The sequence below is a fragment of the Erinaceus europaeus genome, chromosome 4 (genome assembly GCF_950295315.1).
Source record: "Erinaceus europaeus chromosome 4, mEriEur2.1, whole genome shotgun sequence".
NCBI lineage: Eukaryota > Metazoa > Chordata > Mammalia > Eulipotyphla > Erinaceidae > Erinaceus > Erinaceus europaeus.
Window position 1 is genome coordinate 24801914 of NC_080165.1, and position 21973 is coordinate 24823886.

The window sequence follows — 21973 nt, forward strand, 5'->3', positions numbered from 1 at the left end:
CTGCTCCTCAAGAGCTCATAGCTTGGGAGGAAGACAGATACGGATGATTAACCTGAGCTTCCCAAGGACAGGAACTGAGTCTGATTCATGCCCTGGGCCCGGGGCCCCAGTGGAAGTGCCAAGAGGACACGGTCAGTTATTGTGTTGTCAAATTGAATTATGCCCCAGTGTGGAGGAGGAAGGTTTATTTTGCCCTGGGGATGAAAGATCTTCCTAGAAAAAGTGTCATTTGAATATCTGAAAGATGGGCTGTGAAAGGGCATTCTAGGGAGAGGCTCTGACTTGATACAAGCAGGCAGCATGAAGGAACAGGGCATCTGGCACAGCCACAATATTGGTGGCATGTGTGCAAATGGTTCAATTCTGCCTCTGCCACAGTGTCTCCTGGCACTCTGTGGGCCCATTTCCCTGCCTGAAAACAAGCTCTGAGATTAGGGCCTGGGGCTGGGGAGATAGCATAATGTTTATGCAAAAAGACTTTCGTTCCTGAACCACCAAAGGTCCCAGGTTCAATCCTCCACACCACTGTAAACCAGAGCTGAACAGTACTCTGCTAAGAAAGAGATAGAGATAGGTAGATAGATTAGAGATTAGAAATTAGGTGATGGGGGCAGTGGCTTTAGCACACATGGCAGGAAGCACAAGGACTGGCTTAAGGATCCTGGTTCGAGCCCCCAGCTCCCCACCTGAGGGGGTTTGCTTCACAGGCAGTGAAGCAGGTCTACAGGTGTCTTTCTTTTTTATTTTTTAACTATTTTTTTTAAGATTTAAAAAAATATTTATTTCCTTTTTGTTGCCCTTGTTTTTGTTGTTGTTGTAGTTATTATTGTTGTTGATGTCGTCATTGTTGGATAGGATAGAGAGAAATCGAGAGAGGAGGGGACACCTGCAGACCTGCTTCACCGTCTGTGAAGAGACTCCCCTATAGATGGGGAGATGGGGGCTCGAACCGGAATCCTCACGCCAGTCCTTGCGCTTTGCGCCACATGTGCTTAACCCACTGCGCTACCGCAGGACTCCCAGGTGTCTATCTTTATTATTTATTTATTTATTTATTTATTTCCTTTTGTTAACCTTGTTTTTTTATTGTTGTATTTATTATTGATATTGTTGTTGGATAGGACAGAGAGAAATGGAGAGAGGAGGGGAAGACAGAGAGGAGGGGAGAGAAAGACAGACACCTGCAGACCTGCTTCACTGCCTGTGAAGCGACTCCCCTACAGGTGGGGAACCCGGCACTTGAACCAGGATCCTTACGCCGGTCCTTTTGCTTTGCGCCACCTGCGCTGAACCCACTGCACTACCGCCCGACTCGCGGTGTCTATCTTTCTATTCCCCTCTCTGTCTTCCCCTACTCTTTCGATTTCTCTCTGTCCTACCCAACAACAAGAATAATAACAACAGCGATGGGCAACAAAAGGGAAAAAAATGGCCTCTAGGGAGTCGGGCTGTAGCGCAGCGGGTTAAGCGCAGGTGGCGCAAAGCACAAGGACCGGCATAAGGATCCTGGTTCAAACCCCGGCTCCCCAGCTGCAGGGGAATCGCTTCACAGGCGGTGAAGCAGGTCTGCAGGTGTCTATCTTTCTCTCCTCCTCTCTGTCTTCCCCTCCCCTCTTCATTTCTCTCTGTCCTATCCAACAACGACAACAACAATAATAACTACAACAATAAAACAACAAGGGCAACAGAGAAGAGGGGAAGACTGAGTGGGTGAGAAAGATAGACACCTGCAGACCTGCTTCACCGCCTGAGAAGTGACTCCCTTGCAGGTGGGGAGCTGGGAGCTCGAACCCGGATCCTTGCACTGGTCCTTGCGCTTGCGCTGTGTGCGCTTAACCTGCTGCGCTACCGCTCAGCCCCCTAAAGATAACATTTTACCGGGAGGTAAAGCAGCGGGTTAAGTGCAGGTGGTCCTGGGACCGGCGTAATAATCCCGGTTCGAGCACCCCGCTCCCCACCTGCAGGGGAGTCACTTCATAGGCAGTGAAGTAGGTCTGCAGGTTATCTATGTTTCTCACTCCCTCTCTGTCTTCCCCTCCTCTCTCCATTTCTCTCTGGCCTATCCAACAATGACCATAATAATTATAACTACAACAATAAAACAACAAGGACAAAGGCAACAAAAGAGAATAAATAAGTATTTAAAAGATAACATTTTATTAATGAAAGAGAGAGGAGAGAAAGGAGATAACCAGAGCATCACTCTGATACATGCAATATGAAGGGTTGGGTTTGGGGCCTCATGCCTGAGAGTTCAGTGCTTTATCCAGTGTGTTACCTTCTTGAAGACTTTTTTTTTTAATTCTTTTTTTTTAATTTTTAAAAAATATTTATTTATTCCCTTTTGTTTCCCTTGTTTTATTGTTGTAGTTATTACTGTTGTTATTGATGTTGTTGTTGGATAGGACAGAGAGAAATGGAGAGAGGAGGGGAAGACAGAGAGGGGGAGAGAAAGATAGACACTTGCAGACCTGCTTCACCACTTGTGAAGCAACTCCCCTGCAGGTGGGGAGGGGGGGGGGTAGAACCGGGATCTTTACAATGGTCCTTGCGATTTGTGCCACCTACGCTTAACCCGCTGCTCTACCACCGACTTCTTCTGTGCCTTCTCTTAAGAGATCTGTTCAATAGCTCTCTGAGGGAAAAAGGACTGTTAGCCAGCCCCATTTTAAAGAGGAGGAGACTGAGGTTCTGAGATCACACTGTTGTGGTGAAGTTGGACCTTGGGGGTTTAGCTGCTCTGCAGAAGAGATGCCTTCCAGATTATTTAAGTCTCCAGATGCTTTTTTCTTGTTTTCTGGAAATCCTAATTATCTAACATCTATATCTCACTGTGGCCAGTCTCATGTAATCCTCATGACAACCCATTCAGACAGAGTAAGAGATATTTGTGTTTTTCAGAAGAAGAAAACTGAGAGGCTATCTACTCTTTGGCTCTTCTCACCCTGTCCACAGTGTGACTCAGAAAGGGAACTGTGTCAGATTCTCAGGATGAGGGCCCTGTCCTTTGGAGTGTTGGGACCAGCCAATGAACACTTTTTTGAGGTTGTAGGCAAGGCTGAATGTGTGACCCTTAGGGTTTTTCAGCAGTTTGTTTGTGTTCCTGATCTGTAAGCATTTTGTGTCATGTCCACTTTGTAGTAGGCAGAGGAGGCTGCGCAGGGAATTGAAAGTTCCAAATTTCATTTCCAGCTCCAGTACACTCTGACTGCAGCATCTGGTAAATGGTAATTTCACAAGGCTTGACCTCAGTCTCCTGTTCTGTGAAATGGCCTTGCTAATTCTACCTCTGGTACCATGTGATGATCAGTGCTCTGGTCATGCTCTCATAAAACCAATAGATAAATCTTTACAAAAAAATAATAATAAAGGAAGGGAGGCCGAGCAGCTGTACACCAGGTTAAGCACACATGGTGCAAAGTGCGAGGACCAGAGTAAGGATCCCGGTTCAAGCCTCCAGCTCCCCACCTGCAGGGGGCTCGCTTCACAAACGGTGAAGCAGATCTGCAGATGTCTATCTCTACCTCCATTTCTCTCTGCTCTATCCAGCAACAACAAGAACAATAATGACAGCAATGACAGCAATAACAAAATGGAAAAAATGGCCACCAGGAGTAGTGTATTTGTAGTGCAGGCATTGAGCCTCAGCGATAAACCTGGAGGCAAAAATAAATAAATAAATAAATAAATAAAAGAAGCTGTATATATATTTAAGAAGTCAGTGTTGTTTGAAAAGTACTCAAGGATAATTGTATAAATTGTCAACACTTTTTTTTTAAAGATAGATTTTTATTTCTGTTGCCACATCCAAGATACTGATATACTATTTTTTAATATTTATTTATTTATTTATTTATTCCCTTTTGTTGCCCTTGTTGTTTTATTGTTGTAGTAGTTGTTGATGTCATTGTTGTTGGGTAAGACAGAGAGAAATGGAGAAGACAGAGAAGGGGAGAGAAAGATAGACACCTGCAAACCTGCTTCACCGCTTGTGAAGCGACTCCCCTGCAGGTGGGGAGCCGGGGGCTTGAACTGGGATTCTTACACCAGTTCTTGTGCTTTGCGCCATCTGCAATTAACCCGCTGTGCTATCGCCCGACTCCCTGTCAACACTTTTAAAAAAAATATTTATTTATTCCTTTTCCCTGCCCTTGTTTTATTGTTGTTGTAGTTATTATTGTTCTCGTTATTGCTGTTTTGTTGTTGGATATGACAGACAGAAATGGAGAGAGGTTATTTGCAGATGACATGATAATGATATTATACATAGAAAAACCTAAGGAATCCAGCAAGAAGCTTTTGCATATCATCAGGCAATACAGTAAGGTGTCAGGCTACAAAATTAACATTCAAAAGTCAGTGGCATTCCTCTATGCAAACACTAAGTTAGAAGAAGTTGAAATCCAGAAATCAATTCCTTTTACTATAGCAACAAAAACAATAAAATATCTAGGAGTAAACCTAACCAAAGAAGTGAAAGACTTGTATACTGAAAATTATGAGTCACTACTCAAAGATATTGAAAAAGACATAAAGAAGTGGAAAGATGTTCATGGGTTGGAAGAATTAACATCATCAAAATGAATATACTACCCAGAACCATATACAGATTTAATGCTATCTCCATCAAGATCCCAACCACATTTTTTAGGAGAATAGAACAAATCCTACAAATGTTTATCTGGAACCCGAAAAGACCTAGAATTGCCAAAACAATCTTGAGGGGAAAAAAGAACAGAACCGGAGGCATCACACTCCCAGATCTCAAATTGTATTATAGGGCCATTGTCATCAAAACTGCTTGGTACTGGAACATGAATAGACATACTGACCAGTGGAATAGAACTGAGAGCCCAGAAGTGTGCCCCCACACCTATGGACATCTAATCTTTGACAAAGGGGCTCAGACTATTAAATGGGGAAAGCAGAGTCTCTTCAACAAATGGTGTTGGAAACAATGGTTTGAAACATGCAGAAGAATGAAACTGAACCACTGTTATTTCACCAAATACAAAAGTAAATTCCAAGTAGATCAAGGACTTGGATGTTAGACCACAAACTATCAGATACTTAGAGGAAAATATTGGCAGAACTCTTTTCCACATAAATTTTAAAGACATCTTCAATGAAAGGAATCCAGTTACAGAGAAGACTAAGGCAAGCATAAACCTATGGGACTACATCAAATTAAAAAGCTTCTGCACAGCTAAAGAAACTACTATCCACAACTAGGGCAACAAAAAGGGGGAAAAATGGCCTCCAGGAGCAGTGGATTCATGGTGCAGGCCCTGAGCCCAGCAATAACCCTGGAGGAAAAAAAAAAAGAAACTACTATCCAAACCAAGAGACCCCTCACAAAATGGGAGAAGATCTTTACGTGCCATACATCAAACAAGCGGCTAATAAGTAGAATATATAAAGAACTTGCAAATCTCAACAAGACAACAAATAACCCCATCCAAAAATGGGGGGGAGGACTTGGACAGAATATTCACCACAGAAGAGATCCAAAAGGCTGAGAAACACATGAAAAAATGCTCCAAGTCTCTGATTGTCAGAGAAATGCAAACAAAGACAACAATGAGATACCACTTCACTCCTGTGAGAATGTCATACATCAGAAAAGGTAACAGCAGCAAATACTGGAGAGGGTGTGGGGTCAAAGGAACCCTCCTACACTGCTGGTGGGAATGTCAATTGGTCCAACCTCTGTGGAGAACAGCCTGGGGAACTCTCAGAAGGCTAGAAATGGATGACCTACCCTATGATCCTGCAGTTTCTCTCCTGGGGAATATAGCTTAAGGAACCCAACACACCCATCCAAAAAGATCTGTGTACACATATGTTCTTGGCAGCACAATTTGTAATAGCCAAAACCTGGAAGCAACCCAGGTGTCCAACAACCGATGAGTGGCTGAGCAAGCTGTGGTATATATACACAATGGAATACTACTCAGCTGTAAAAAATGGTGACTTCACCGTTTTCAGCTGATCTTGGATGGACCTTGAAAAATTCATGTTAAGTGAAATAAGTCAGAAACAGAAGGATGAATATGGGATGATCTCACTCTCAGGCAGAAGTTGAAAAACAAGAGCAGAAAAGAAAACACAAGTAGAACCTGAACGGGAAGTGGCATATTGCACCAAAGTAAAAGACTCTGGGGTAGGTGGGTGGGGAGAATACAGATCCAAGAAGGATGACAGAGGACCTAGTGGGGGTTGTATTGTTATATGGAAAACTGGGAAATGTTATGCATGTACAAACTATTGTATTTACTGTTGAATGTCATCTGAGCTATGGGATTCTGGATAGTTTCTGGGTTTGTTTTTAAGATTTGTTTGTTTATGAGAGATAGGAGGAGAGGAGAGAAAACCAGAGCATCACTCTGGCACATGTGACGCTGGGGATCAAACTCAGAACCTCAGGTTTAATCCAGTACTTACTCAGCACACCTGGTTAAGTGCACATATTTCCATGCACAGGGACCCAGGTCTGAGCCCCTGCTCCCCACCTTTAGGGGGGAGTAGGTGGGATGCTTCATGAGCAGTGAAGCAGGTCTGCAGGTGTCTTTCTCCTTGTCTCCCTTCCTCTTTCCATTTCTCTTACTCCTCTCCAATTAAAAAAAAAAAAAAGGCCATAGTGCAGGTACCATGTCCCAGCAATAACAGGAAGAAAAAAAATAAATGAATACTTGGGGCTAGGTAAGCTCTCATATTATAGTGTGCAAGGGTCTGGGTTCAAGTCCCTGACCCCTGCCTGTAGTAGGAAGTTTCATAAGCAGTGCAGTAGGTTTCTCTTTCTACCTCTCTGTCTACTCTTTCCCTCCTGATTTCTCTCTGTTTCTAGCCAATAAATAAGTAAAATATTAAAAAAAAAAAAAGAGTCCAATGCTTTTATCCATTACTCAACCTGGCTGGCTGTTTTTTTTTTTTGTTTGTTTGTTTTACCAGAACACTGCTCAGCTCTGGCCTATGGTGGTGCTGGGAAATGAAACTAGGGCCTCAGAACTTTAAGCATAAGTGTTCTCTCTTGTTAATTAAAGAAGTTAGTGGGAGTCGGGTGGTAGCGCATGTGGTGCAAAGCGCAAGGACCGGCATAAGGATCCCAGTTCGAGACCCCAGCTCCCCACCTGCAGGGGAGTCACTTCACAGGTGGTGAAGCAGGTCTGCAGCTGTCTATCTTTCACTCCCCCTCTCTGTCTTCCCCTCCTCTCTCCATTTCTCTCTGTCCTATTTAACAATGATGACATCAATACAACAACAATAATAACTACAACAACAATAAAAAAAAACAAGGGCAACAAAAGGGAATAAATAAATAAATATATTTTTTAAAAAGTTAGTACTTAAGTATCTCACTTGAGCTGGTGGGATAGATGGAGAGGCTGGAGTCTGGCCTCTGGAGACAGTGAGACTCCCTGTGCACACTGGACCCGGGTCGCGCGTGCTGGAGGAGCTGAGACAGGGTTATGAAAGTTAAGGATGCTTTGTGACCAGAACTCTGAAGCTGGGAGGGGGAATAAATTGCTGACTCTTCATTTGGCTTATGGTGAGGGGTGGAGGAGACCGAGGTAAAGTCTCCTGAACTTTGTTTTTTGTTAAGCAGTGGTCATTTATAAGAAAACTGTGGGCCTGGTGGTGGCGTATCAAGCGCACACACTAAAGTGCATAAGGACCCAGGTTCAAGCCCCTGGTCCCCACCTACAGGGGGATAACTTCATGAGTGCTGAAGCAGGGCTGCAGGTGTCTGTCTCTTTGCCTATCGATCTCCTTTCCTCTCAGTTTCTCTCTGTCTCTACCCAATAATAAATAAAAAAAAATATTTTAAATAGATGAGTACACAAAATAAAATAAGGACACACAAGTGAGAAACTCATTTAAAAGAAAATAGACCAGTGGTCCGGGAGGTTGCGTAGTGGTAAAGCTTTGGACTCTCAAGCATGAGGTCTTGAGTCGATCCCCGGCAGCACACGCTCCAGAGTGATGTCTGGCTCTTTCTTTCAACTCCTATCTTTCTTATAAATAAATAAATAAAATCTTAAAAAAAATAGATCACAGGTTTTTTTGAAGTCTGTGGGCCTCTGTCTTGCTTTCATTTCCTGGCAGGTAGTTCCTGCCAGAGCTTGGCAGGGCCAATAGCCTTTCTAGTATAGTAGTAGTCATGGACTCTTCCAAGCCCCACTGATTTTCCTAACAATTTCATTTTTTTTAAACTTTGCTTCTTTTTGGAAATTGGAAATAACTACACCTTTGAAGATTATTATAGAGGATAAATAAGGTGATTCTACAGACAAGGGTTTTTTCCCCCTCCAGTGGGGTGAGGGAGATCTTTTGCTAAGACCCAGAAAATCTACTATACAAATTTCAAAAGAGTTACAGCACTTAGAACAAAATTTATTTTATTTTTTATTATTTATTATTTTTTAAATTTTATATATATTTATTTTCCCTTTTTGTTACCTTTGTTGTTTTATTGTTGTAGTTATTATTGATGTTGTTGGATAGGACAGAGAGAAATGAAGAGAGGAGAGGAAGACAGGGAGAGAAAGATAGACACCTGCAGACCTGCTTCACCTCCTGTGAAGCAACTCCCTTACAGTTGGGGAGCCGGGGGCTCGAACCTGATCCTTGGGTCAGTCCTTGCGCTTTGCACCATGTGTGCTTAACCCGCTGTGCTACTTCCTGACTCCTTAGCCCAAAGTTTCTAAGGTACCTACACCTGGTTGGGCATCTTGGGGGAGTCCATGAATGCCTACTTAGAATACTGCATTTAAATGTGTAAATAGGGGCCAGGGATGTGACTAAGTGATAAAGAGTATGTTTTGCAAATATGAGAACTTGGCTGTTATTCCCAATACCACCTGCCCAAATGCATAAAGTAAAATGTATAGAACTACAGAGGAACAAAATATTTTGAACTATAACTGTATTTAATTTTTTTTTAAAGATTTTATTTATTAATGTAGAAGATAGGAGGAGAGAAAGAATCAGACATCACTCTGGTAAATCTGCTGGGTATCGAACACAGGACCTTATGCTTGAGAGTCCAATTCTTTACCCATTGCACCACCTCCAGGACCACTGTACTTAATTTTTTAAAAAAATTTAATGTCATCTATTTTGGATAGAGACAGAAATTGAAAGAGAAGAGGGAGATAAAGAGGAAGAGATTCCTGCAGCACTGCCTCACTGCTAGTGAATCTTCCACTCTACAGGTGGGGTAGAGGTTTGAATTGGAGTCCTTTCACATTGTAACATTTGCATTTTACCAGATGTACTGCACACATAACAAAATATTGTTCAGACTCATCACAATGTGGTGATCATGATAGTTACATTAGACTTACTGCCAGATCTTTTTGTTCTTCTGACTGAGGTTTTCACTTCTGGACCAACTTTTGCAGATAGAAACAGAGAGAGAGGGGTGGTAGGTATGAGCTGAGCGGTGGAACATCTGGGTGGGCTGACAGGGTGCATAAAGATTGTGGGGGGAAGTAGGGTGGTAGCATGTTAAGTGCATGTGGTGCAAAGCACAGTGACCAGCATAAGGATCCGGGTTTAGGCCCCCAGCTCCATACCTGCAGGGGAGTCGCTTCACAAGCGGTGAAGCAGGTCTGCAGGTGCCTTGACTTTCTCTCCCCCTCTCTGTCTTCCCCTCTTCTCCATTTTTCTTTGTCCTATCCAACAATGACATCAATAACAACAACAATAATAACTACAACAATAAAACAACAAGGGCAACAAAAAGGGAAAATAAATATTTATATATTATATTATAAATATATTCTTAATATGTATAAATTAATATAAATGATTTAATTATATTTATAACATAAATATAATATTTATAAATCAATATGTAGTGTTTATTATATTATATGTTCTAAATATATATATATATATATAAAGAAATGATGAAATCTTAAAAAAAAAAAAAGACTCTAGGGAAGAGATAAATTCAGACCTGGATTGCTGACCGCTGAAGTCATGGATGGTGGAATTTAACCTTTCCTGGTCTCTGAGTAAGCCATCTGGGGCCTGGTGAGTCAGGAGGACTGGGTGCTTTTGGAGAAGAGAGAGAAATCTCAGGTAGGGCTCATGCATTATGTGGCATGTCTGCAGTCTACACTGCCTGCTTTTCTGTCAGGAACTTGGGGCAGGAGGGTTGTGAGTGGGCTGAGGCCAGAGGCTGCCTTGGGGGAGCTGAAGTGACTGAGTATAGGCTCCAGAGCCTCAGTGCCAGGCTTCAGATCCTCACTCTGACTTACTGTGGAAGCCTGGCAGGTTACTTTGTTTCCTTGTGCCTCAGTTTCCTCCTTAGTAAGACTGGATTAATAATAGTTCTTTCTTTTACAAAAAATAATTGACTTGCCACAACATCACATACACAGTTTGGGCTTCAAAATGTCTTGCAAATCCTATACTCTACCACTGAGCCACCTCCAGCGCCATGATAGTACGTATGTCTGTTGTCTGTCTTTCCCTCTCTTCTTCCCTCCCTTTTCCTTCTTTCCTTTTTCTTTCTTCTCTTCTCTTCTCCTCTTCTTTTCTCTTTTCTTTCTCTTGCCCCTGGTGTTATCATTGGGCTTGGTGCCTACATGACAGTTCCACTGGTCTGGGGGAGCCTTTTGATTTTACTAAATAGAGACAGAGAAAAATAGAAAGGAAGGGAGTGGTAAAGAAAAGGGAGGGGCTGGGCAGTGGCGCACCAGGTTAAGCGCACATAGTAGGAACCCGCAGGAACTCGCACAAGGATCCCAGTTTGAGCTTCCAGCTCCCCACCTCCCCACCTGCGGAGGGGTGAGGAGGGTGCTTCACAAGCGGTGAAGCAAGCCGCAAGCCTGCAAATGTGTATCTTTCTCTCCCTCTCTCTGTCTTCCCCTCCCCTCTCAATTTCTTTCTGTCCAATATAATAAAATGGGAAAAAATGGCCTCCAGGAGCAGTGGATTTGTGGTGCCAGCACCATGCCCTAGCAGTAAACCTGGAGGCAAAAAAAAAAGGGGGGGGAGGAGGGGGAAAAGAGAGACTTCTGCAATACTGTTCCACCACTGGGACCAGGGACTTGAAACCAGGTCCTTCCACATAGTAATGTATGTATTCTAGCAGGTGCACCACTGGGCAGAGTGGGAGAGAGCAGTATGTATGATGTCATTCCAGATAGGCTTTAATGGGAAGCTGGGTGATCCCACATTACAGGAGAGTGGCATTTCAGCCTGGCCTGACCCAGCCCACAGGACTGTGTACCTCAGGTGAGCAGCTTGACCTTTGTCCTCCTGGGAAAATGTCACAAAGGTTCTATTTGTTTTTTGACTCTTTATCCACAGGAAGGTACAAAGAGTTCCCTTCACCCAGGCCCCTCAGCTATAATTTACACAGCTGTCATAGATGAGCAGCCCAGAAAAGTGGCATTGATATGTAACTAGACTTTTTTTTAATTGGGGGAATTAATGTTTTACATTTGACAGTAAATACAATAGTTTGTTCATGCATAACATTTCCTAGTTTGGAGGACTTCGTAGACACATAGACATCTTAGCTTTTTTTTTTTTTTTTTTGCATCCTATGAATACACTGTTTCTGTTGGCCACCCCCCCCCTTAAATTGGATAGGACAGAAAAATAGAGAGGGGAGGAGAGATAGAGATAGACACCGGCAGACCTGCTTTGCCATTTGTGAAGCATCCTCCTTGCAGGTGGGGAGTGGGGACTCAAACCCGGATATTTGAATGGGTCTTTGCACATAGTACTATGTGCACTTTAACTGGGTATGCCACTGCCTGGCCCCTGAGCTGGATATTTTTAAAAAAATCTTTTTGTATGTATATATATATATATATATTTTTTTGATACAGAGAGAAACTGAGAGGGAAGTGGTACATGGTGGGGGGTGAGGAGAGAGACCCGCAGTACTGCTTCACTGCTCATGAAGCTTCCCCCCTGCAGGTGGAAGCCTGGGGCTGAGCTGGGTTTTGAAGGATGAGTAGGAGTTGGGTAGGTGTGTGTATAGGGGAAGGGCATTCCCAGTAGAGGGTCCAGAATTAGGAAAGACAGGGAGGTCATAAGCAGCTTGCATGTTGGGCATCCCAGTAACACTGCCAAGAAGCTATGAGAGAAATCTGAAATATTGGGGGAGGGGGCAAGAGTGACAGGAAGAATAGATCTGTGAGTCATCAACATGACTCATGAGATCATGAAATGCAAGAGCTCATCTGAGAAGAGAGTGGAGTGAGGAGAGCTGTACTGTCCCTTAAAAGAAAGCTTGGAAGCATTGGTCTTGGGACCTGGGCAGAGGAAGAAAACCCCAACAAAGGCAAACAGGACAGCCAGGTGAGCAGAGGACCTGGAGGCTGTAGCTGAGACACCCAGAAAAGGCAAGTGAAAAAGTGTCCCTCTGTTGGATTTAGTAAGAAGAAGCACCATGGGATGGGGAGGACCCTTGGTGAACACCTTTGCTGATATGAGAGTTGGATTGCTGTGAGTTGGGAGTTAGAGTGGGATATGAGAGTATGGAGATAGCAGAGACAATTCTTTACAAACTATGACCGTACATTGGAGGCCATTGTACAACAATCAGAGGGCTGTATAGGGAGGGAGAGGGGATGCTGTTAGGTCTGGGGAAAGGTTGAGCATTGAGGGGTCCTGGTACTGGGTCTGATAATGTGATGAGTGATGGTGATGTGTGTGGACTCTGGGGATAGATTCCTGGGGTTTGGATATTAGCTCCACCACAACCAGCTGTGGCATCTTGGATGAGCCACTCAACTTCTCTGTGCTTCTGTTTTCCTCCTCTGTGAAATGGAAATGACGGCAATCCTTATTGCATAGTATTGTGCAAGCCTTAAGGAACATATTAAACATAAAGTGATCGTGATCGTACCTGACACATGGTAGCTACTCATTCATTCTTATCAGTGTAATGCTTGAGTCAGATGAGTTGATATCAGTTCATCCATTTACTGGCACTTGTTCTGTGCCACGCCAGGGTCAAGCATTGAGATATTGAAGAAGCTGACATAGTCTCTGGTTGCATGAAGAGCTGAATCTTTAAAATTCTGTCATCAAATAAAGACAAAGTGAGGGGGTCAGGCAGTGGCGCACCCAGTTAAGTGAATATAGGATCTGTGCAGGGATCCCAGTTCGAGCCCCTGGGTCCCCACATGCAGGGGGAAGTTTCACAAACAGTGAAGCAGGTCTGCAGGTGTCTATCATTCTCTCCCCCTCTCTGACTTCCCCTCTCCACTCAATTTCTCTGTGTTATCCAATAAAGTGGAAAAAATGGCCACCAGGAACAGTGGATTCATAGTGCTGGCACTTCTTCTTCTTCTAGCGTTTGCCCTTCTTCCGTAGCCAGTCAACAGCGTCAGGTTGAGCCTGATGTAAAGTTTCAAGACCTCCTTTGAATCTGGAGAGGTAGCAGTCGTTGACTATGTGGGTCATAGTCTGTCTGGAGCCGCAGGGGCAGTTCGGGTCGTCTCTGGCTCCCCAGCGATGGAACATAGTGGCGCACCGGCCATGGCCTGTTCGATAGCGATTGAGGAGGGCCCAATCATAACGTGCTAGGTCAAAGCCGGGTTGACGCTTGCAGGGGTCTGTGATGAGGTGTTTGTTCTTTACCTCAGCTGACTGCCAACTCTGTTTCCAAGAGACTGGAACAGAGAAGTTCAGTGTAGGCATAGGGGACCAGATTGGGTGACGAGACGCCAAGTGTTGGACAGGGTGGGCGAAGATATCCGCGTATATTGGCAGGTCTGGTGGAGCGTAGACGTGGGAAATGAACTTAGATGATGCCGCATCCCGACGAATATCTGGCGGGGCGATGTTGCTAAGAACTGGCAGCCATGGAACCGGGGTGGAACGGATGGTTCCAGAAATTATCCTCATGGAGGAATATAATTTGGAATCGACCAAGTGGACATGGGGGCTACGGAACCATACTGGGGCGCAGTATTCTGCAGTGGAATAGCATAATGCCAGAGATGATGATCGTAGTGTGGAAGCGCTCGCGCCCCATGAGGAGCTGGCCAGTCTTGCAATGATGTTATTCCTCGCGCCCACCTTTGCTGCAGTTTTTATGAGATGTTCGTGAAATGACAGAGTGCGATCGAGAGTAACGCCAAGGTAGACTGGCTGGGCTTCATGCCAGATTCTCGTACCGCCAAGCTGCACATTAAGCTCACGCGAGGCCGAGGCATGGTGTAGATGGAAAACAGATGATACCGTTTTTGCAGTGCTAGGGATTAGTTGCCATTTTTTACAGTAATCAGATATCAGAGACATGTCTTTCGTGAGTGTTTCCTCAAGGATGTCAAACTTGGATGCCTGAGTTGCACAGCAGATGTCATCGGCGTAAATGAACTTCCTTGAAGAAGTTTCTGGGAGGTTATTGATGTAAATATTAAATAGCGTAGGAGCCAGAACAGAGCCCTGGGGGAGTCCACTTGAGACAGTGCTGGCACTGAGCCCCATCGATAACCCTGGAGGCAAAAAAAAAAAAAAAGACAAAGTGGAAAAAATAAAAATAAAAAAAAAATAAAAATAAAAAAAAAAAAATAATAAATTTCCTTTGTGGTTCTCCCATCAGTGGTTTTGGTCTGCTGGGGAAGAACAATCTATGTGTGGTATATTTTGTCAAGCTTTCATTGTATCAGTTTTGGTGCATATCTTTTGTTCTGAGTGGACCTTAAGTCAGTCATCTCATGTTCTGTTTTGGACCACAAGTTGCTTGTGCAAAAAATCCAGACCATGTTGAGATATTTGAAGCTGAAAAGAATTTGTTCTGTACCCTGTTGCCCTTGGCAGATCCCACTCCCCAGAGAGAATTCAGTTAAATTTGAGATTTTTTTTTCAGAGTCCTTTATATAAACACATGTTGCACACAGATGTGCTCAAACAACATAAAATGTTCTGAGATAACTTTTTCTTTCTCAGCCTTTTACGGACAATGAATCCATGACAATGAATACAGATTGAATAGTTGTATTCTATTCCATGGTTAGGGGTATACTAGAATTAAGTTACTTCTTTACCAATGGACATTGGTTTTTTTATTTTCCCTTAAAAAAAAAACCTCTTTCTCACATGGAAATAGCTCACTGAAGACTTGTGTCCTTGAAACTCTAGGTTTAGAACTTGGACTGGAGTTGGTGTATTGCACCAAAGTAAAAGACTCAAGGGTGGGTGTGTGGGGAGAGTTCAAATCCTGGAACGTGATGGCAGAGGGCCTAGTCGGGGTTGTATTGCTGTGTGGAAAACTGGGAAATGTTATACAAGTACAAACTATTGTATTTACTGTTGACTGCAAAACATTAATTCCCCAGAGCTGGGTGATAGCACAGCAGGTTAAGTGCACATGGCGGGAAGCAGAGGACCAGTATAAGGATCCCGGTACAAGATCCAGGGGGAGTCACTTCATGGTGGTGAAGCAGGTCAGCAGGTGTTCATCTTTCTCTCCCCCTCTTTGTCTTCCCTTTCTATCTTGATTTCTCTTTATCCTATCCAACAAGATGGGGGAAAATTAATCCCCCAATAAAGAAAAGAAAAATAAAAAAAACCTCTTTCTGACCTGGAAACAGCTCAGTGAAGACTTGAGTCCTTGAAGCTCCAGGTTTGACCCCCAGCATTGCATACATCTGTCTGAATGGTGCTCTGGCTACTCTCTCTTTTGCTCTTATATGAAGTTTGGGTGTCTTTGTTGTATATAAAACAAATCTTTAAAAAAAAAGAAAGAAAGAAAAAGAAAAACATCCTCTAAGTATAAGTAAGTGCTTCTATAGGATTTGGGAAGATTCATTTCTTTTTTTTTTTTTTTTTAACTATCTTTATTTATTTATTAGATAGAGACAGTCAGAAATTTAGAGGGAAGAGGGAGATAAAAGAGAGACAGAGAGACACCTGCAGCACTGCTTCACCACTTGCAAAGCTTTCTCCTCAGATGGGGACAGGGGCTCGAACCCAGGTCCTTAAGCATCGTAACATATGTGCTCAAACAGGTGTGTCATCACCAAGCCCCTCTTTTTTCTTTGTTACAGGTTTTTATTAAACCATTTTAATTATTATAAAAGGACTAAGATGAGTTTTGAAAATCAAGAGTACTCTCTTTTGAAATGCCAGAACAATGAAAATTATTATTAATTAACTTTGCTAAACACTTTGTTCCTAAAGTTAAATTCAGGATTCCTAAACACTTTATAATGATGATTATATTAAAAAAAAAAACCCTCACACATGGCACAAAGTGCAAGGACCGGCAGAAGCATCCTGGTTGGAGCCCCCGGCCCCCCACCTGCAGGGGAGTTGTTTCACAGGTGGTGAAGCAGGCCTGCAGGTGTCTATCTTTCTCTCCCCCTCTGTCTTCCTCTCCTCTCTCCATTTCTGTCTGTCCTATCCAACAATGACGACAATAGTAACTACAACAATGAAACAACAAGGGCAACAAAAAGGAAAATAAATAAATAAATAAAAACCCTCAGCTATGAATGACAGCTAATGGCTGGCTGTACTGATAATTTCGTAGTTAAGCAGAAATATCCCAGTTAAAGTAGAAATTTTAATGTTAACATTTAAAGATATTTTCCCCACATGGTCATGACTTTTCTAAAATTGAGATAGTTGGGACTGGGCAGTAGCACAGTGGGTTAAGTGCACATGGTGCGAAGCGCAAGGACCGGCCTAAGGATCCTGGTCGAGCCCCTGGCTCCCCACTTGCAGGGGGTCGAGTCACAAGCAGTGAAGCAGGTCTGCAGGTGTCTATGTTTCTCTCCCCCTGTCTGTCTTCCCCTCCTCTCTCGATTTCTCTTGCAGACCTGCTTCACCTCTTGTGAAACGACTCCCCTGCAGGTGGGGAGCCAGGGGCTCCAACCCGGATCCTTAGGCTGGTCCTTGTGTTTTGCGCCACCTGCACTTAATCCACTGCATACCACCTGAGCCCCCATTATATGTTTTTAAAAAATATTTATTTATTTATTCCCTTTTGTTACCCTTGTTGTTTTATTGTTGTTGTTATTATTGTTGTTTGTCACCTATAGTTTATAGTGTTGTTGGGCATTGAACTTGGGACCTTTGGTATTTCAGTATTGGTATTCTTTTTGCATAATCATTATGCTATCTCCCCAGCCCTGTTGATGATGTTTTCTAAGATTTCTTTTCTTTCTCTCTCTCTTTTAAAAAAAAATTATTGGGAGCCAGGCTGTAGCACAGCGGGTTAAGCGCAGGTGGTGCAAAGTACAAGGACCGGCATAAAGATCCCGGTTCGAACCCTGGCTCCCCACCTGCAGGGGAGTCGCTTCACAGGCGGTGAAGCAGGTCTGCAGGTGTCTGTCTTTCTCTCCTCCTCTCTGTCTTCCCCTTCTCTCTCCATTTCTCTCTGTCCTATCCAACAATGACAACAACAACAATAATAACTACAACAATAAAAAACAAGGGCAACAAAAGAGAATAAATAAATAAAATAAATTAAAAAATATAATATATATATATATATAAAATTATTGCCACAGGGTTATCACTGGAGCTTGGTGCCATCACTATAACTCCATTGCTCCTGGGGACCATTTTTCCCTCCCTCTCCTATTTTATTCTATAGGACAGAAAGAAATTGAGAAGGGAGGGGAGATAGAGAAGGAGAGAAAAAGATAGACACTTGTAGACCTGCTTCAGCACTACTTAATCACCCCTGCAGGTGGGGGTTGGGGCCCTCAAACCCAAGTCCTTGCACATGGTAATATGTGTGCTTAACTGTGTGTCAACTGCCTGGCCCCCAAGATTTACTTTTTGTGTTTTTGGAACCAACTGACTCACACATTTATAATAGTAAATACAAAACAGAGCAATGATTTTGACTTGAGCTACCTGGTGGAATGGAATATCACACACAAGCCCAGTCACTGTGAACAATGGTTTTCTCGTGGTGAACACTGGCTGTCATTTCTATCTAGTACAGAATCATGTCAGGGGAATGGAAAGAGTGGCACCACTTCTTGCCATATTCCCCACATACTGCCCATCTCCCTATGCCACCAGGTTGGATGCAGCAGAGATAACCAATCAGCACAGAGTAAACCGCAAAGGAGGGGCCCATCACTCTTTTCTCCAACTACAGCCAGACTCACCTCTACAGCGGTGACTTTGGTTCTCGCCTGAACTCCTGTACAGGAATCTGGCTCTGGCAGTGGCAGCTGGAGAAGGTAATAGGACCTCCTACTGAATGAAGTTAGATGAATGAATAGGTGAGCTGCAGGGGCCACTTGCAAAGGGACCAGGAGTGATAAGGAAACAATAACTCATTCAGGCAGGTATTTTGGACGTCCCAAACCCGCCTTCTGCAACTGGGAAAACCATCTCCCATGGGAGACAGCTCAATGGGGTGGGAGGCCATATTCACACTGGCGAGTCTTGCTAAGGGCTTTAAGCACAAGGCTCCTTCTCTCAGTCACTCCCCCGCCCCCCAATCTATCCACTCATTCCTTGTGTTTCTTCATTTCCTTCTTCTTTGATGCCTGGCTGTCTTTTGGTGAGTGCCTTGCTCTCTTCTTGCCTGTATCACTTTGAGAGTCAGAGCTGTCAGAGTCAGATGATTTTTTTGTCTTTGTGTTTCTTTTTCTTCTTTTCCTTCTTTCTTTCTCTAGAAGAATTCCTTGCAGGGTCAGGCTCCTCAAACTCTGCTGACTTTGCCTCCTCTTTTTCTTCTTCATCAGGTACCAGAGTATTTGCTCCCCACTGGTTGCATGAGACAACCCTTTGCAAAATGGCCTGGTTCATCGAATTCACATGTCACCATGTCATCAATGAGCCAGACCTCTCCTTAAAAAATAGTGTAGAGAGCAGGCAAGTTTTCCATGGTCTCAGTTCTTCCAGAATTCATCCTTAATGTTCTTTTAAAATTTTTTTTTATATTTATTCATTTATTTTCCCTTTTGTTGCCCTTGTTGTTTAACATTGTTGTGGTTATTGATGTCGTTATTGTTGAATAGGACAGAGAGAAATGGAGAGAGGAGAGGAAGACAGAGAGGGGGAGAGAAAGATAGACACCTGCAGACCTGCTTCACCACTTGTGAAGTGATGCCTCTGCAGGTGGGGAGCCGGGATTTCGAATGTGGGGAGCCAGCGGTTCGAACCGGGATCCTTAGGCTGGTCTTTGCACTTTGCGTGACGTGCGCTTAACCCGCTGCACCATCGCCCAACTCCCTCATTCTTAATGTTCTATGGCGCCCCCATTTCTCTTCTGCTAAAGTTAATTTAAGTGTCTCCACGTCAGCTCCAGTTGCTCTGGCTGCAGCAATGCTCGAAACCCACGGTTTACTTTTTTATGAGCCTTGTGGTAGCATACTTGGTTAAACTCACATGTTATCATGTGCAAGGGCCCAGGTTTAAGTCCCTAGTCCCTATCTGCAGGGAAGCTTAGTGACAGGTGAAGCAGTGTTGTAGGTGTCTCTGTTTCTCTCTCCTTCTCTGTCTATCCCCCCCTCAATTTCTCTATGTCCTGTGAAATAAAATTAAAGAAAGAGGGGGCCAGGCAGTAGTTAAAGTGCCCATGGCACAAAGCACAAGGATTAGTGTAAGGATCCCAGTTCAAGCCCCCAGCTCCCCACCTGCAGGGGGGTCGCTTCATAAGTGGTGAAGCAAGTCTGCAGGTGTCTGTCTTTCTCTCCCCCTCTCTGTCTTCCCCTCCTCTCTAGATTTCTTTCTGTCTTGTCCAACAACAACAATAACAAGGGCCTCCACGAACAGTGGATTCGTAGTACAGGCACTGAGCCCCAGAGATAACCCTGGAGGCAAAAAAAAAGAAAAGAAATGAAAAGAAAAGGAAAAGAAAAAGAAAAAGGAAAGGAAAAGGGAGGAGAAGAAGAAGGGAAAAAAAGAAAAACAAAGGAGTATGAATTTGTCATGCAGACCCTAAGCCCTGGTGATAACCCTGATTTTGGGGGGGTTGGAGAAATATGTATATGTATATATACCTCACATTAGAAAACAAATTTCGGGGGTCGGTGGTGGTGCATCTAGTTGAGTGCACATGTTACAATGTGCAAGGACCCAGGTTCAAGCTCCCAGTCCCCACCTGTGGGGGGGGAAGCAGTGCTACAGCTGTCTCTCTGCCTCTCTCCCTCTATCTCCCCCTTCCTCTCAATTTCTGGCTATCTCTAACAAATAAATAAATCAAGATAATTAAAAAAGAAAACAAGTTTTACATGAGATACACACGAAGAAAGAGAGAGACACTAAGCACCACTCTGGTACATGCAGCATCAGGGATCAAACCAGGAGTCTTAGTCCTGCAAATATGATATTCTCCCAGTTGAACTATTTCCCTGGCTGTGACTGATTTCTTTCTTCCTCCCCCTCCTCCTTTACTTTCTTTTTTTTTTTATTGTTGTAGTTATTGTTGTTGTTATTGATGTCATTGTTGTTGGACTGGACAGAGAGAAATGGAGAGAGGAGGGGAAGACAGAGAGGGGGAGAGAAAGACAGACACCTGCAGACCTGCTTCACTGCCTGTGAAGTGACTCCCCTGCAAGTGGGGAGCCAGGGGTTTGAACCAGGATCCTTATGCCGGTCCTTGTGCTTTGCGCCACCTGTGCTTAACCCGCTGCACTACTGCCCAACTCCACCCCTCCTTTACTTTCTTCTCCTCTCCCTCCTCCTCTTCTTTTAAAAAATATTTTAGTTATTTGTTAATGAGAGGAATAGAAAGAGAAAGAGAAAACCAGACATCACTCTGGTACATTTTTTTTTTTCAGAGAGAAAGGGTTGGGAAACCAGGTGGTGGCACACCTGGTTGGACATATGTTTTAGTGCTCAAGGACCCAGGTTTAAGTCCCCAGTCCCCACCTGCACGGAGAAAGCTTTATGAGTGGTGGAGCAGTATGGCAGGTGTCTCTCTAACTTTCCTCCTTCTCTGCCATTCCCTTCCCTCTCAATTGTTTGCTTTCTCTATTCAATAAATAAATAAAGATAATAATAAAAAGCTATTTAAAAACAAAGAGAAAAAGGGGAGAAAGAAAGGGGCATCAAAGCACTGTAGTGTCGTGAGGAGTTGTACCCCTCTTATCCTATGATTTTGTCAATGTTTCCTTTTTTTTTTTTTTAAAGATTTTGTTTATTTATTAATGAGAAATATAGGAGGAGAGAGAAAGAACCAGGCATCACCCTGGTACATGTGCTGCCGGGGATTGAACTCAGGACCTCATGCTTGAGAGTCCGATGCCCTATCAACTGTGCGACCTTCCGGAATACGTTTCATATATATATATATATATAGCACTGTAGTGTCATTCATGGAGTTCCACTTGTCTCTGTTTTCTCTGTTTTAGGCCCCAGTATAGTGCTGGGAATTGAACCCCAGTTCCCACACATGGAAAACATGCTCTATCACTGATATACCTTCCTGGCTCCACACTATCTTATTAAAAATGCTCTACTTACTTGTTTATTATGAGAGGGAATAAGAGGATAGAGTGAGAGCGCAGAGCACTGCTCAGCTCTGGTATGTTTTGGTGCTGGGGATGGAATCTGTGGAGACTTCATTATACCTGACTCACATGCACTGGGGATATGGGGACTGAGTGGGGGCTTGCTGGTGTGACAGAAGTGTGACTTGAGTTCAAATCCTGCCTCAGCTGCATGCCAGCTCTTGATGTTCAGTTTTCTCCTTGGAGAGAAGGAGACAGAATGGCACCTGCTTGAACTTATTATTGGGCTGGAGAACCAGTATAATGGTTAGGCAAAGAGACTTTCATGCCGTAGGCACCAAAGGTCCCAGATTCAATCCCCGGCATCAATGTAAGCAGAGTTGAGCAGTTTTCTGATAAACAAATAACAAACAAAACAAACAAACAGGGAGTCGGGCGGTAGTGCAGTGGGTTAAGCACACGTGGCGCGAAGCGCAAGGACCCACGTGAGGATCCTGGTTCAAGCCCCCGGCTCCCCACCTGCAGGGGAGTCACTTCACAGGCGGTGAAGCAGGTCTGCAGGTGTCTAT

At 43.8% G+C, this 21973-nt stretch overlaps 1 protein-coding gene across 4 annotated transcripts in view; it reads left to right on the top strand.

The window, feature by feature from the left end:
* Nucleotides 1–21973, top strand: part of ZC3H7B (zinc finger CCCH-type containing 7B) — an 85488-nt gene that overhangs the window by 14740 nt on the left and 48775 nt on the right. The window lies entirely within an intron of this gene.